At 43.1% G+C, this 16,401-nt stretch overlaps 1 protein-coding gene across 10 annotated transcripts in view; it reads left to right on the top strand.

Moving 5' to 3' along the window:
- LOC143209844 (kinesin-like protein KIF13A) overlaps nucleotides 1-16,401 on the top strand; it is a 124,321-nt gene that overhangs the window by 17,110 nt on the left and 90,810 nt on the right. The window lies entirely within an intron of this gene.

Raw genomic sequence — 16,401 nt, 5'->3', positions numbered from 1 at the left:
CGCCGCCAATTTAGCGATGCACTTTGTTATATGCACCGAATCATAAAATTCTAATATCGTACTTCCGAGCTTAGCGAACAAAACGTTAGACCGCTATTCTCAGTTATGAAAAATAAATTTCGATTCACTCTTTATCTTTCCATTAGCCACGTTTATTAAACGAACAACAATTTTGTTTAGCAAATTCGCGGAAAGTTATGTTTCCCGAGTTCGGTAGACAACTAATAGACAATCAAGGCTGCCGAAGTTAATTCTAACAGATTGACACGCGCAAGTTCAAGGCTGAAACTCGCGGCACATTGTAAATATTAATTTACAGCGGGAATTTACGTGTTGACGTGGACAGCGAGCTGTCGGCTCCTCGTACGTTAGATAATTAAAACGCACGGTCTTATCGCGACGGTTGATAACGATTACGTTGGTGTTCGAGGCGTCCATGGAACGCGGCGGAAAATTTGCGAAACATCGCCGATACTCTCTTCTCCTCGATGCTGCCATACTGAATTGTTCCTAACCAGCTGGAAGAAGGGCGCTTTGTATCCTCTCGCAGGGTTTACACGAAACGCGAGTGTAATTGCAACGCTGCTGCTGCAGAAATTATTATTTCTTTCTATATATAATCATGTAATCATAAAATATTAAATTTTTCTATCTATTCCGACACTAATTTTATAGCAAAAGAAATTTTGAACTAATTGCTTAAAATTTTGGGGAAAAATATTATCAATCATTTAACTGGATTCGGTATTTTATGGAGAACAAGGAAAGAAATTATTTTCTCCTCCTTAGTGCATTTTAATATAAGCGTGGTTTATAAAAAGTTCTTTTTATATATTTTTTTTTATTATAAATACAGAAAATCCTCAGTCCGACTATCAGTGTTGCTCGATTTCCATGACAGGTAGCGTGTAGGTCTTGAAGGCTGGAGTCGCTTTGATCCGCTAAATAATATTTTTCAAATAAGTTCCACGATCCTTCTTTCCGCAGGCTTTGTGGGCCGAATAATGGAGGCTCGTCGAGAATTTTCGCGGGAGAAGGTGCGGGCGCGCGCGTGTGTGTATGTTCATGAGGAAGTTTTGAAAGAGCGCAAGGCTCGGGGGGTGAAACAGCTCAAGTGCAGCAGCATCCCCCGCGTCACAGGCTGACGTCGAAGATCGATACACTCATCGGGAGGACGTCGTAACGTTGCCTCTAGCTCCCCGGAGACGACACGGGAACGGTGTTTCAGAGGCGAAACGTTTTGTCTCGCGCCCGTCGAACTTGGTTATTGCATAATTGAATGATTCTCGGGGATACTATTCATGCGGGTTGCAGTGCGGCCGACGCTCGAATTATTCAGCGAGTCGGCTCGCCATCGAATGACAATCGAATCGGATCGCTGTCGGTTCGACAGTCATCGGACGATGATTGCCTCTGATCAGGTTATATCGGGAATATCGTTGAGACAATGCTGTTCGCAATCTACATTTTTCATCTCTAAGTCGTTCTACGAAAGAGCCTTTTTGTACCTAGAACCTGTCTTAATAGATTGCACCGTTGCAATCATATCCTGTCGACGAACTACACGTTTCTTGATTGCCTGACGTTCATTTCTATGTAAATTTAGGACCTTTGTGCGAAATAAAATTGCCATGATGCAGGTAGAAAGACAATTCAAATCAGTGGTGCGAGAAGCGAACTTTGAAATTCCAAGTCTCTTTTGGAAAATCAGTTGAGCAGTCATAAGAAGGTTGAAGATGTTAAGAATGGTATGGGTATGGCTGTGGGGTTTCTAACAGAAAAGGAACTTCTGCAGATCCTATAGTCATCAGAAAGTGCTGAGATGGCACCAATAAGGCAATTTGCCAGTGCTGTGAGAAGCAAACTTTGAAATTGGAAGTTTCTCTCTTTTAGAAATCCCAGTTGATCAGCTGTAAGCAAGTTTGAGATGTTAAAGACATTATAGGTCCGAATCCCAACAGAAAATGAACTTTTTGTGGATTCTATGCATGTATAGTGATAAAAAGTGGTAAGATAGCATCAGCAAGACAATTTGCCAGCGGTGTGTCGTAGCTTCTTTTACGAGTAACCAGTTGACTGAGGATTATTGGTGCGCAGACTGGCAACAGTACCTGCTATTTATGGTCCAGGTGAGTTTGCTGGCTGCGCTGTATCGTTGGCCCGAAGCAAAACGGCGCCGAGCCGAGCAAGATACACAAAGCAGGTCGCCTCTCGTCGTTATTTCTCGGCACGTGATCCTTCGGACGCCTCGCTACCTCGCCGAACTTCCCTATCTGCTTAAACTTTTGCGAAACTTAACAGGCTGCCCCGGTTTTTGTCCCAATTCGCTGGCTCTTGGTGTTCTTCGCAACCGAAGTCGACGCCGGACACATGAATCTTACAGCAGCCAGGAGAGATAGAAAGTCCTGGACAGGTTGCCAGCCTGGCATACATTAGTGTTAACGTTTTCGTGTTAACGTTTTGCCGGGAAGCATCATTAATCTTTCATGGTCTGAATCCGGTGCGGTCTTCAGAACGGGGCTCGATTAAAATGAATCACTTGTGCACCATGGTGATCATCTTGATCAGACAACGATTCTTTGCGCGTGCCGCGAAGTATAATAAGCATCGGTTACGTCTGTGAGCATGGCTGCAGTCTGAATAACACGGACTTAACTTTATCTACGAAAAAATCATCTAATTCGTTCAGTGCGCTTTTCAGCGAACTTTCAATTCCTTGGGAATTGTTAACTGGAACGCACACGTTTATAAAAATTCATGTTGTTGAAGATTACAGCTGGTTAACAGAACGTATTACCACACTACGTCGATTTGAAGAATTGCAAAGAAAATCAAAACGCTCCATACTGAAATCCAGCGAAACTCCTACGCGATAAGAATCAGTTAGGGGATCATACTGCTATAATTTCCGGGTCTAATTCCGTTAAACACTCGAAGTTGTTAGTATAGTTATCGGGTCGACGTATCCTGAAATCAGTATAATCGCGCGAGTTTTCCGTAGCTGTAACGAATGGCCGAGCTTTCCGGAAACTGTTTCCCTGTGGCTGGCCGATTACTCACGCTTAAGTATCCCACGTGCTAATTACCAGCCAACAAGTGCAAGAGACACGGCCGGAGGAGGGCCGCATGTACTATATGTAAGCCCGCATTCTGTTCGTGACTTCAGATATGATAAACAGCCGGCTAGAAAAACAGCTCGCGATTATTAAGTACGCGCGTGCGATGGCTCGTTACAGCCGAGACCTTGCCATCGCGAATAGTAGCTGACGATCAGTAGTAATGGCTACAAACGAGCAACGAACAAGCTTCCTCCACTTGTCCAACAATTTTCCCAGCCCGTTAGTCCTTAGTTAACACGTTGAACGTCGCGAGTGTCATCGGTGACCGACGCTATGGAATTACTTAAAACTGATCGTCATAAAAATAATGCTAAACTATTAATCCTGCCATTAACTGGATTGTAGTATAGGGTGAAAACTTGATTGTCAAGCAACCAAACAATCCTTATTAATATTAGATTCGGTGTAACGTACATCCAAAACGAAAAGTCTAAATTGGCCTCTAGTTTAGCCTAATTGTAAGATGGCAGTTTTCTCTCTCGGCCCGAACTCTCCGGTCCGTGAAGTGTTAACGAGCGGCGACGTCTCTTTCAAGTCCGACCAGACGATTTTGATGATGTTGTCGACGCGAGTTGTCGCCGGCCAGCGAAAATTTCGCCAAATATTTGCCAACCACCCGGAGGGGAGACAGATCATTTCAAAGGGAGACGACGGATTCAAATATTGGTGCAGCGAATGGAGTTTATTGTCCGTTCATGGTGCGCGCCGGAATTGGGTCAGGTATCGGGAACGCGAGTTTCCTGCCTGTTAGGATGCAATTTACTGTTTTGTTAACGATCGAACGGATTGCTGCGAACCTGCAGATTGAAATGTTCCCTTCTCTGTCTCTCTCTCGCGCCTTCTCCTACTTCGACTGCTCCTCGTCGTTTCTTGCTCTTACTCCGTGTGCCATCGATTAGTCCCCTAAACCCGTTTCGCCCAGCTTTCATGAATCCATCTGTGTCACGGACGATCCCGTTGTTTTCGTTGTCGTAAAACGAAGGGAGCAGACGCGCCGGAAACTCGTCGGATCGTCGATGTCTCTCATTTTTAAAGGCCCTGGGCGCCACGCCGAAGCACGGGATGCTTCCTCGACGTGTTCGCAGCCAGCTTATTATGAAAACGGGCCACCCTTGAAGTTCCTGGCCCATTTTGACCTAATATCTCTAACAACGCGTTCGCGTTCAAATTTCAGCTTCCGGCAGATTCGTCGAATTGTGGACAATATTTCAGAGAAATCTAGCATAGTGCAGATTCTCCTTCGGCGGGGTGAGAAAATCGATTTTTATGACACCTTCTACTCCTTGCCTTGAAATGCCGTCTCAGAGACGCCAAACTTGGTTCTTTTGAATTTTCCACCATGACATTTCACATTAATTTTATTTCCCGTCATGCGTAGGCACTCTATTCATTAAGTGCGTGTTCAGTGTATTAAAGCGTTCTTCAAATATCCACAACCTTGTTATTCCCACGTATCTGAACAAATCCTTCGGATGCGTGTTTCCAGAAAATGCCGAAGAAAAATTTGTTCTAGCCCAGAAGACCCCTTAAATTATTCCGCCATTGAAGATGTCGGTTCCGCGTCCAGCTCGCAGCCCACGCTCACATTTCCAGAGCTGGAGAACTGGAAAAAGGGGAATCGGGCCTCTCTGGAAAGCACACCTCGCAAAAGCTTCAGCGCGCTGACCCACTTCAGAGGAAATTTTATTCCCCGCTCGATTATCCGCGACGCGTGCCAGATTCGAATCGTCGACGCGGATAGGTCAAACGTTCCATAATTTATCGAAACGCACACAGTACACGGCACGTACCGACCGGGTAAATATTTTCGAGAATACTCGCGACGCCCCGAGATCGTAATAAATGTGGCGATCCGTGCTTCTAGCTTGACTAACCAATTTCCTCGTTTATTAGGTGCTTATCGCTCTCACCGGTCGATCAAAGTATCGTCGCGTTCGGTAGTTTCGTTTTTCGTGGGAGTGCGGCATTACGTGGCACATTGTTGCTAGGTTCGATTTCTGTCCACTTCATTGAAATACATGTGCTGTTTTCACAACATTCAAGATTTATGTCATTAAAACTTGTTATCAAATATTGATACACGGATTGTTAGGTTTGTTCTAAGAGTGCAAGTTAAAAAAAGTAGTATATGTAGTACATGATATAACCTGGATTGTTTTGCAATAGATACTTCATTAACACTAAACCTACCACTGCCGGTAAAATAACCGGTCTCAGATTTTCAATTTTGTAATTATTGAAATGATGACGGTGCTCACATGGAAATTGATTCGACAAATTTATTTATCCAAGCACGTATTTCAAATAAAAATTGCACAAAATCTAAATAAACAGAGCCTTGTCATTTTTATCAAATGAAACATTTTAATCGCTTTCAGCGCTCGGTAGTTTTAGTGTTAAGGTAAAAACGATATAAGGAAAATGAAAATCTTGTGATCAAACTAGTATTGGCACAACGTAGAGTAGTTCTGTCCAACCTCTGCGTCGTTTTCTCCACTACTTAAAATGCCACGCAATGATGGGGGAACGTAACCTCCCACCACAGCGGAATCAAGAAGTGGGAGAACGGTCCAAAGTAGGCTCGCGGGCCGCGAGTTGGACATGTCTGACGTAGAAAATCGAGAACGTTGCTGATCACACGTTGCATGGAGCGATGGTTTGTCATCTTGATTGTCGAAAAGTGAACGCTACTGAATATCGAATTGTTAATACTATTATACAATTATCTAAGCTATAATGTAAAGTAAGAGCTTGATTACCAACTAATGGAGATTCTCATTAGTAAGTGATAAAAGAAGACACCATTACCGCGATTGCAGCGCGCACGATTCAAGCATTGTTGCGTAAGAACGTTTGGTAATATTTCGAAAAAGGTAATTTATGCACGGGAATGACTCAGAATGGTCGGCTTTATGGTAGTCACGTATGCTGATATTTATCGTGGCCGGGGAACATTAAACGCGCCAGGTGTTGTATAACACGCATCATTTTCGAACAATATTTTATCAAAACGAATTCCAGGTGTGACCACAGAGTAATCCAACAAGAAAATTCTGTAGACGATTCTACCATTAGTCATTAGATTAGTCATGGAATACTATTGGAACACGCGAGTCTATGATTGCAATCAGAGTTGTTACGAAACGCTTGCGAACCGGGTGAAAACAAACGGAGACGTTCGTTTGGGTGAACCTTGTGTTTTTCGGAGCGCAGAAGAAATCGGTTTGATTTAGGCACATAGGACTTGTACAAGATCTGGGAGACTGTCAAGTGTCTTCTATCTGTTCATTTGTTTGTAAGAAATGATTTTATTGATTACTGCCTGTAAAAATTGCAAGACACGAGAGTCCAAAATAAAAATCTCCATTTTTAAATAATTTCAAGAAGCTAATGCTTATAAACTTTCGACTGTTCCAAATTTCTTTTCACTAATTTTTCTCATAAGTGCACGAGACGTAAAGTAGGAGTTGCAGATTTTAGGTTATTTATTAAGATTTGCGTGTTTGACCGTTTCTCAGAAGTATGTAGACACAGGAAACCGGAGAGATGAATTATGTACTCGCCATAGAAAAAGGTGGAACCGCGAAAGAAATTATATGTATCGTGTGATAACAGTGATAAGTTATGGAAGATCTTGGTAACTCGTGGAAGGATTAAATATTGTCTTCAAGGTATTTCCGGAATTTATGGTCTCGCTCAAGGTTAGCCAACTCCTGCGATATTTTTCCGCGCTGAACTACCGCGAGCTACCTTCGGTTGTTCTTTGTGAAAGTTGAACGCGAGCGACGTATACAACTATGCTCTTACAATACGTTACATCAAATGCGTTCCTGCAACTTTTTTCTTTACGCCTCGCGGCGAAAACGCGTTAGAAAGTGATATAACTTGTGCACACGGTACATAACAATGAGAGAAACGGTAAAACTTTTATCCACCTCAAATTAAACATTTCTACTTAGAGTCAATAACAAATATTTTTCTTTCTTTCTTCAGACAAATGTAGATTGAACTTGCAGTACCTAATCCGGTTAATGCAAGTTTCATGCTTGTACTGCGAACCCTATGAATTTTTCCGACCTAAGAAGTCATTTCCAGTAAAGTGAGGCAATAATTTCTTTTGGGGTTGTTATCCAACCCTTGCACGTACGGGAGAGAAACGGGCGTCAGAAAATCTATTGAGCTAACCTTTAAACCTCTATATGCTCCTTGGAAGTAGTTGTACAAAAGATCCTAGGATAAAATTCCACCAAAAACTCCTTTAAAGTAACAAATTGTGTATCACTTATGATCCCAGGATTTATAATATAGTTTGAAGAAATTGTGTCAATTCTACACGAGAGACGCCTCATTCCATTTTACAGAATTCATAAAGTTAATTAGTTGCGTTTCCATCACTGTGATTTTCCACCATCCTGCGAATTCGACATCAAGGGCCAGCTTAAGCCGTAGAAACGGGGGACTAAAGGTAGACGAGGGTTAAAAGAGATGCATCCCTCGCGCATCAAAAGGTCGAGAGAGATTTTGAGCGGCGTGTTGATACGGTGGTCATTGAGGATCTTGCAGCGTTAGCATTTCCACAATTTCCAGGCGATAGGGGAACGTGTGTCGGTTAATCGTCACCGGTTCCAGCGTTAAACATACGGTGACTAACCGGCATTGAAAAGCTCGTCGGAGTCGCGGCGATAAATAATCGTTCTTTGTCGCGTCGCGTCGTCTCGTTCTCATTTTTACTGCTCGATGGCACAGCGTCCCGCGCACAAAAGCCCCTTTCCGGATAGTATCTCGTTCGATGTATGGGCTCATTGTGACTCATTCACTTCCGAGGCCTCGATACAAACGTGTGTCTCCTTTTTCTTTCTTTCCTCTTCTCTCTCTCTCTTTTTTCGTTGCACCACGGTGGCTCCTTACGGTCGCACGGGCTCGACAAAGAGTGTTGCCAACCAACACGCGGAAACATCGTTCCGGGGAGCGTGTACGACTGGAATTGCGCACCCTCTCACGAAATACTTGAATACGTGAGTTTTTTGCGCGAACTTTCGAGAGCCATCCCTCTCCCGCTTCGACGACGATACTATACACGTACGAGCTTTCTATGCCGAACAATACCGCGCGCGGATCACTCTTCAGAGGCCGTTAACACGTTGCCGTGAGTTCGCGAATTTTTACTTCGAATCCGCTTCCGCTGGGAGTCAATTTGTTTCTCTCCGAAGTGAGTGCTCGTTGATTCTTCCAGGTTCTTGATGAGCGACAATGTTCTTTTAGGCGGAAAAGTATTTATTATCTAGTGTGTCCCATTTCAGAGTGGATATTCGAGTGCATCTTTCATTTTTAACACGTTCACTGACGTGTTGCTCGTATATGGGCAGTGGAATTATTTGTTCGGATTTAAAAATGAATTTTTACGCTAATATACAGAGTGTACGATTACTGTCATACTAAGACATTAGCGTTTATTTACTAGTGTAACGTCTGATTGTTAGTACGACAGTAATGCTGTTTTAGAATTATTTAAATTGAAATATCTCCTGAACTACTAACTTTTTGACATACATATATAGGTTAGTACCTTTTTATAACGAATATCCAGCTTCATCGATTGATGTATTAAAAAATAACTCATTCCATTTAAAAAAAATGAAGGTGACCTTCATATCTCTAAAAAAATTACATAAAAACAAAAATTTTTTTGTTGTCATATACATATGTATATGAGCCCCATTTTACCACTCAACTTTGTCCTTCAGACATTTGACGTATCTTTAAAAACAACAAAGATATTTGAGGTGGGAACGTTAGGTGACTCACCCTGTATTCGGTGCATCACATTTTGAGATCTGCAAAATGCAAGAGCATTGAAGTGTACTCGGTAACATATGCATATGTTACCTTTTCAGTTTTTATTTAATTGAGTGGCTGCTGGATTGGCAGCCAAAGGATTGCAATTTCAATTGTGGAAGTTTCTGCACGATAGGAATGCACAAAGCTCGCACTACATCAACGTTATCATAACAACGAATTAAATTAAATCGAAAGTACTCTGAAATTAAACTGTATTGATACCTTGTTTAACGAATCCCTTGGTTTCGACAGAGTTTCGATAAAACGATGCCAATTCCCGATCGTTCACAACAAACGATCTCGAGCACTATTTAAATCGAATAACAAACGTTTTAGGCGTTTCGAGCGAAAATGGTGCAGGTTTACAAAGAACCATTGTGGTGAAACGATCTGTATCGAACGCTACTGACACACGTAAATACTGAGTCATTAAACAAAGGGGAACAAAGGTCTAAACCGCAACATTTTTAGGTTCGGCGGGCCGGGTAGCAAACACGAAGATATTTCCATGGGTAATTTTACTCAAAGAGCAAAAAAAAAACAGGTTCAACATTTTTTTTATTAGGAAGTGACCGTAGTTTGCCGACCCATGGTCTAAACGATCGACGCTAGATACATTTTTACACGTCATAGAAAAGTGTGTGTAGCCTGTTCAATTTTAAACGTTCGAGAGGAAGAGATCAAACATTTTAAGTGTTTTAATTTCTGTTTCTTAACGGGACATTAATGTGGACTATTTCTTAACGAAACACGAACGGGAATTGTTTCCGAACAACACACTGATCATGTCTCCGATAGCATTCGGAGTGCCATTACAACGGGGAACAGGATTCAGGGTCCAGCCCGGAATGGAATATCATTAAGAAATTTTATTGGTCGAGATTGCGGCCACTCCGGGACTCGAAACGCAGTTATTACTTCGGATAATTTCTTTCCATCGATCTGAGAAACAACCGAGCATGGGCTGAAAATGGCAAGCGTGTGCATACTAACAGTACAGCCGCGCCAATAACGCCGGGCTTTTATTGCGAACCTCAACTCAGCACTCGCCGGTGTCAGTAAATCGTTCCTCGCGACCATAAACTGTCTAGGTCTGTGTCTTTTACGGCGAAAAGTTGATCGCAATGAACGCTGTCGCTGCCAAATATTCGTAGAAGGAACACCGGAGTTCTGTCGACGTTTATTCGGGTCCTGCTCGAAAACGTCTGACTTAATCGAAGATCCCTAAACTTCACTGAGCAGAATTAGACTTGTCTTGTCAATCATTTTGATCTTGGGTCAAATGATAATAGGACTCTTCCTGAAGGTACAGTTAAAATGTCAAGTCGATCGGTCCAGTATTTTTTTCTCGATCATGCGAATTGGATGCGAATTGGATGCGAAGACGCTCTTCCGAGCCACGTACGCTTAGTTAATAATTTCGAGAATATAGTGAATGATAATTCAAGCGTTCACACAGTTGTTAGTGAAGGGTTAATCTACGAGATTCTATAAGAAAAGTAATTCAACTCTAACCGCGTTATTAGATTCCGCGAGCTGGAGGTGACGTTTGCTCCGAGTCGGCAGCGCAAATAGAGACTCCGGTTGACGTTTCCCTCTCTCGTGTACCTAACCGCCGACGGATATTGCACGGCGAGTCGGTTTACAGTCCTCCTGGCAATGGCGGATACTTATTAACGCTTTTTCAGAAAACCGGCGTCCCCGAGGAAATTGTCTTCGATAGCGAAAGGATTGTCTCCGCAGAAAATATACTGGACTCATTTGTCGACTGTACAATTTACTTTTCGAGATTTATCTGCTGTGATAGGTTATCAGTGGACTGTAGATCTTCGTGCAAAATAAATATTGTCTGGATCAATCGTAAGAAACAGAAGCGAAATGAAAATGCGCCTCCTCTTCGAATCATCTGAGAATGCATCGAAAACAATATAATTCAATTTTCTTCACAGTTTATCATGAATGCATGAAATCCGCAGTCTACTGATCAGCGTCAACACCTTAAGTTTAAGGGGGCATGCCCCGCAATGGAGGGAATAGGCAATTTTCTTAGATCAAAGCTTTACGGAATACGTATTGCCCGCTCATGACATACTGTATCTCCCGGCGCGTGTTTATAGAAAAAAGAGTTTAATACAGTGTATTAAAAAAACATTCAACTTCTCTACATTTTTCTGTTGCGAAGTAAAAGTTTGTTTATTCGAAAGGATTTAAATATAGCAGGATTTCAATCACGTTTATTCGTTGACTTTCCGAGGATCGAGGACGTTGTAAATATCGCAGTGGGATACATGCGATACATCGAAAGCGGCCAGGCCAAGTAAAAGTTTTCCCGGGCGGCGCGGCGCAGCAACGGGAAAAACTTCCCACGAATCCATTACGCAAAGATTTCACTATAGTCGTGTGTAACAGCGTTCGGTATTTTGCTGGGCGACCTCGCGACGAAGTTTGAGGGATTCTCGGAGATCGCGGCCAGGTCTGTCAGATCTTATCTGCAAGAAAGCTGTTACTCCAGTTTTCTTCTCGCGACGGTATCGCATATTGCCCGAGCAACGATCCGACAACGTCTAATAACCAGCGATAATATCGGCTAATAGAAAATCGATAAGCAGAAGAAGGGATCTTATCTCGAGTGAGGAAACTCTGCCAACGACGAATATCGCGAGCGGCAATTTAGCCGCGGGCTTTTTCAGCAATGAACATCGCTAGAGATCACGAAACAGGATGATGCATTTCGAGCATTTAGTACCTTTTTGCAGAAAGTTGTAAACTGCATCGACCAGTATAATGAAAACGTTCATAATTTTATTTTAGAAAGCAAAGTTGATCTTCATGTGCAACGACCTTAACACTAAACCTACCACTACCGGTGAAATGACCGGTTTTATATTTTTCATCTTACAATTATTGAAATTATGAAGGTGCTTACATGGAAATTGATTCGATATATTTCTTTATCCATTTTTAAACTGAAAGTGAATAGTTCGGCCAACTCGAAAAATTTTTCAACCTCATAGAAAATTGAGAGACCGTTCGTCAACGCGTCGTCCCCGTTTCTCTCGCAACCGAACTTTCTACGATCTCCGTGCATGCTCACGTCGAAAATCATAATTTCTTTTTTCCAAGCGTCTTAACCCCTTGATCCGTCAGACCCGGCATAAATGTTGCCAGCGAGTTTAGACTTTCACGGCTTATGATCGGAGAAAGTTGTCGCTTTTGGAGCACGCCGAGGAGCTCGCCATGCGTAGAGAACTTGGAAATTGAATCGTCCGGGGAACAAGTATTCCCTTCGTTCCCAGTTCACGTTGTCTAGGATGTCTGTTCGTCTTCATTATGCGATTCAATTTCGCTAGAAGTTCCCGCTGGGTGGAATGCCAACGATGAGATGAGTTCGCGTTATTCCTTCCGTTTTCTTTTCTCCGGCGAATTTTAGAGGACACTCGTTGCGACTAGTCCTCTCTGGAGGAATTCCTTGTTCGTTCCGACGATTGCGTTAGTTCGTCAAATTGGACCGAAAACAATTCATTCTGCGAGCGCTCGGATAAATGCTCGTGAGTCTTGCTGCTCCTTTAAAAACATTTCATTTGATTCGGAGACGATCTTTGCAGATATCTTTGCCATTTAGATGCATAAAGTATGCTCCTTCAGCTATTAAGGATGTTGAAGAAGCTTATTGATATGTATAGCATGTCCTAACAATATGGTACCACTTGATACAGTTCAAAGTAGAAGGTCCAATTTCTACATCGTTGATGCGAGTCTGCGGGCAGGTTAATTTTCCGCAAGCGTGTAAATAAAATTATCCTATAATTAATAGCGGACCGTTCGGAGTACTGCTAAGTCGCGCAATAATTGCGTTGCCAGCTGCGAGAACGCTAACACAGGTAAGCGATTAGCACGAGACCGTGGAGCATCGTGGCCCGAAGGTGTGCAGAACCGTTACAGAGAGTCAGCAGGCTGAAAGGTACACTCGAGTCTGTTCAGAGGACCGGTTCGCCGGGGTAACAAGCTCGGAGCGTTGAAAAATCGCACAGAACGCGAGCTCTTGGTAATTCGCAGCGAAAAAATCCGTGACGACGGTGGATTGTTTGCCGACGTTGCAAAGAATTAAACACAGCGCCCTGAAGAGAAGACCGGCTTGACGATAACAGACAGTATAGAGAATGGCGAAAAGCCGGTGGATAGGATCAGAGGCCGAGAGAGAAGAGGCGGAATAAGGTTTAAGGTAAAAGAGCTACCGACCGAGAAGGAAACACCGGCGTCCTTCAATCCTGACGTTCTCGTCCTCGACCTGGGGAAAAGCCCGCATTAGATGTCCTTTCCACCCCCGCACCACCTTCGCCTTCCTCTTCTACACCGGCTGGCCTGCTTTCCATCGCCGCAAATCTCGTTCGTACCCCTTTTACCGCGGCTACCTCGACGGAAGTAATGAAGATAAGGAACAGAGAGGGAAAGGGAGCAGCGGAGACGAGCCGCGTTTATAGGGGATCCCTTCGGAAAGTCCTCTGATAAACGACCGATATTGGCCGCGCACCTGGCTGAGCTCCTCGCGAAACGATTGTAGAGCTTGGACCTCGAAAATACGATCGTTTCGATGGCTATCTGCTGGTATTTCTGATCGTGAGGGACCCTGATCCCATTGAAAATCGTTTACGGTTCGAGCTTCGAACGGTTCGAGTGCTCTTCTAATTCTGTTTCACTGATGCGAAGCGTTCTCTTTCTATGAGCGCGTGTGCTGGGAGTTGTGTCGACATGATTCTGTGATTGTATCATGGCAGTCTTACTGGCTGTTTTATTTCTGTTTTATTGTTAGTTACTGCTGTAGGAACGGAGAGGACAGATCTTCTTGTCTTTGGCAGGATCTATTTGGTTCGGGTTGATTCTATTTGGATCCAGTTAGTTCTGGGTGGTTCTATTTAGTTCTGGCTCGTTCTAGTTAGCTCCGGGAGGTTGCAATTAGTTCTGGGTGGTTTTCTGTTTAGTTCTGGCTGATTCTGACGACCCTGGCGGTTCTAGTTAGCCCTGGCTGATACCGAAAGCTAAATATAAAATCGTTCTTGAGAAGATGATCGTATTAAAGAAATGAAAATGTGAAGGGGTTGAAGAAGATCGACAGAATGCGGCAGGGTAAAAATATACCAACAACACAACACATCTTCTAACATTTGACAATCTATTCGGTTCCATAATTTATAATACTTGCCTTCCACGCGGTTCTGCAAAGCTCACCTTTTAAGCACATTTTCCTCCGAGTGGAGTCGATCCAGAAATGTTTCAGTCGTTGGAGCTTTGCTTCTCGTCAAGCAATTCATTTTCTCGTTTCCGCTTTCCATCCTCTGGTTTGGCCCCCATAATTCTCGATCAACCATCACGGGAACGGCGCGGCACAGTGGTAGCTACCTGCGGGAGAATTTCGCCTCGAGGTCAGCGAAACGTCGAAAATCCTGATGTTTACCCGGGTCAGCTGGCTCAAGACGATTATGCTCGTTGCTCCCCGAGATATTTCGCGTGCCCGACGTTCGGAGAAGCTCTCGGCTTCGGGATATATCCGTTCCTTCAGGATTCGATCCGACGTTAGGTCCAGCTACGAGCGGATTATCACGAGCGGATTTCCTCGTTATACATCTTGCCCGGTTAGATCTCCGTGCGCATGTAAATGCGGCTAGCCGGGGAAAAAGCACCTAACCCGACCTCGCGGATCGATGGAATTTTAACATTTCGAGTGGCTTTCCTCCTCGTATCTGATTCACTAGCAATCAGAGGAAGTGTCTGAGGAAAGCTCTTCCCCGTCTTCTATTTCTTCTTGCTCCTCCTCTTCTTCTTCTTCTCCTTCTCCTCCTCGTTCTTCGTGGTTTTCATCTTCTACAACGGGGATCCAATGAAATGCTTTTCCCGTACATATATTTCCCGCACTGGAATTTTAACGCCGCAAATGCGATTCAACGACGACTCTGAGTTCCTTATGCTGGAACGTGTTTCTCTATTTCATCCCTTCGCTGAAGAGGGTCGCACGTGATCCGGGATAATGTCACGTATTACAGCGGGAAATGTCCGTCTTTAGATTTATATTAAAATTGGCGGCGGAATATAAATTGTGTGTACAGTAAATTCCCAGGTTCGTGTTTAATTTGACGAAAAGTGACGCGAGCTAATATTTTATTCTGCCATAGCCTTCTAAAAATTATTACACGCGGTTGACCTTCGTGTGTAGCGACCTTAAACTACAGGACTTCAATCTGCAACGTTTTTCGATGTCAAAGGAGACCTTCGTGTGCAACGACTTTAAAACACACGACTTTTACTTGCAACATTTTTTGATACCATCAACAGTCTGGTAGACACTTCAGGAAATTGATTTAAACATGTCACCCTCGGTTCTGCTCGCGAGAAATGCAAATGGTACTCCCGAAGAACTGACTTGCGAGGAACAAGGAGTTTAATTTGAAATTAAAATTTCACGGCTCGTATTAACTTTCTCATTAAGTTAATATTCTTTTGTGTTCCATTGAATTTTAATCCGGTCGTTTCATATAGCCCGTCCAATTTTCCTTAACGCGGTGGCTGAAAATTCGCTCGACTGAAGCCGCTTCCTAAACGGGAGGAAAAAGCAACGCGAAAGTTACGCTTTTAACATTAAACGAGGCAGAAAAGGAAGATTTCGGTTTCGCCTCTGCCTAACGGCGAATGACACGCTGCTGATGACCTACTTGCGAACAGGATCGTCATTATTTACAACGAACCGCTTCGAAAAGGTGAGGTATTAAAAATATCGATTGTTGCCCCGAATGCGTCGCCGCTAATTAAACTCGGAGACAATCTCCCGCAGCGACGCGCGGGACAGTAATTAAAACGCGAGCCGGAACACCGTCTGGCTGCTGCGATTGTCTCGTTTCTCGACTCACTAACGACGAACGTGTCATTTTATTACTGCATACAAACAAGGTCTCGTTGGCGAAAGCTGCGTCTTCTTATGGATCAGTTTTTTCTGTAATTATCGTCAACTTTTTTTATGATGTTGGAAAGCAATTCTCGCGACTATAAACTAACATTTTTAAAGTCGTGAGTAATGTAAAACATTCTTAAATTATTTTTATTTATTTATTTTAGTTATATAAACGCATAAAATCCGCAGTCTAGTTATAACACTTTGACTTCAGTTAGAACGATGCAAAAATTTCTTTTGTTCGCTATAAGGTTTCTTCTCTGGTGGATTCGCGAGCAGTATTCCGCTTACTGCTTTTGATACATATGGTTGTTCAAGTATTTTAAAGACTTGCCGGTGCTTTAAATTAATAAAATTCCACAGGCTGGTAATTACATTAATGAAATGCAAGATTTAATACGTGACTAGATAATATGTGCATAACGTATTCTCTTAACATTTAGAACATGTTCAAACTTACAAAATATGCTTGGCTGATAAAATATACTAAAATATTTCAAATAA

The sequence above is a fragment of the Lasioglossum baleicum genome, chromosome 6 (genome assembly GCF_051020765.1).
Source record: "Lasioglossum baleicum chromosome 6, iyLasBale1, whole genome shotgun sequence".
Taxonomy (NCBI): domain Eukaryota; kingdom Metazoa; phylum Arthropoda; class Insecta; order Hymenoptera; family Halictidae; genus Lasioglossum; species Lasioglossum baleicum.
Note: the sequence above shows the minus strand (reverse complement) of the source record. Positions and strands in the feature narration are given on the sequence as shown.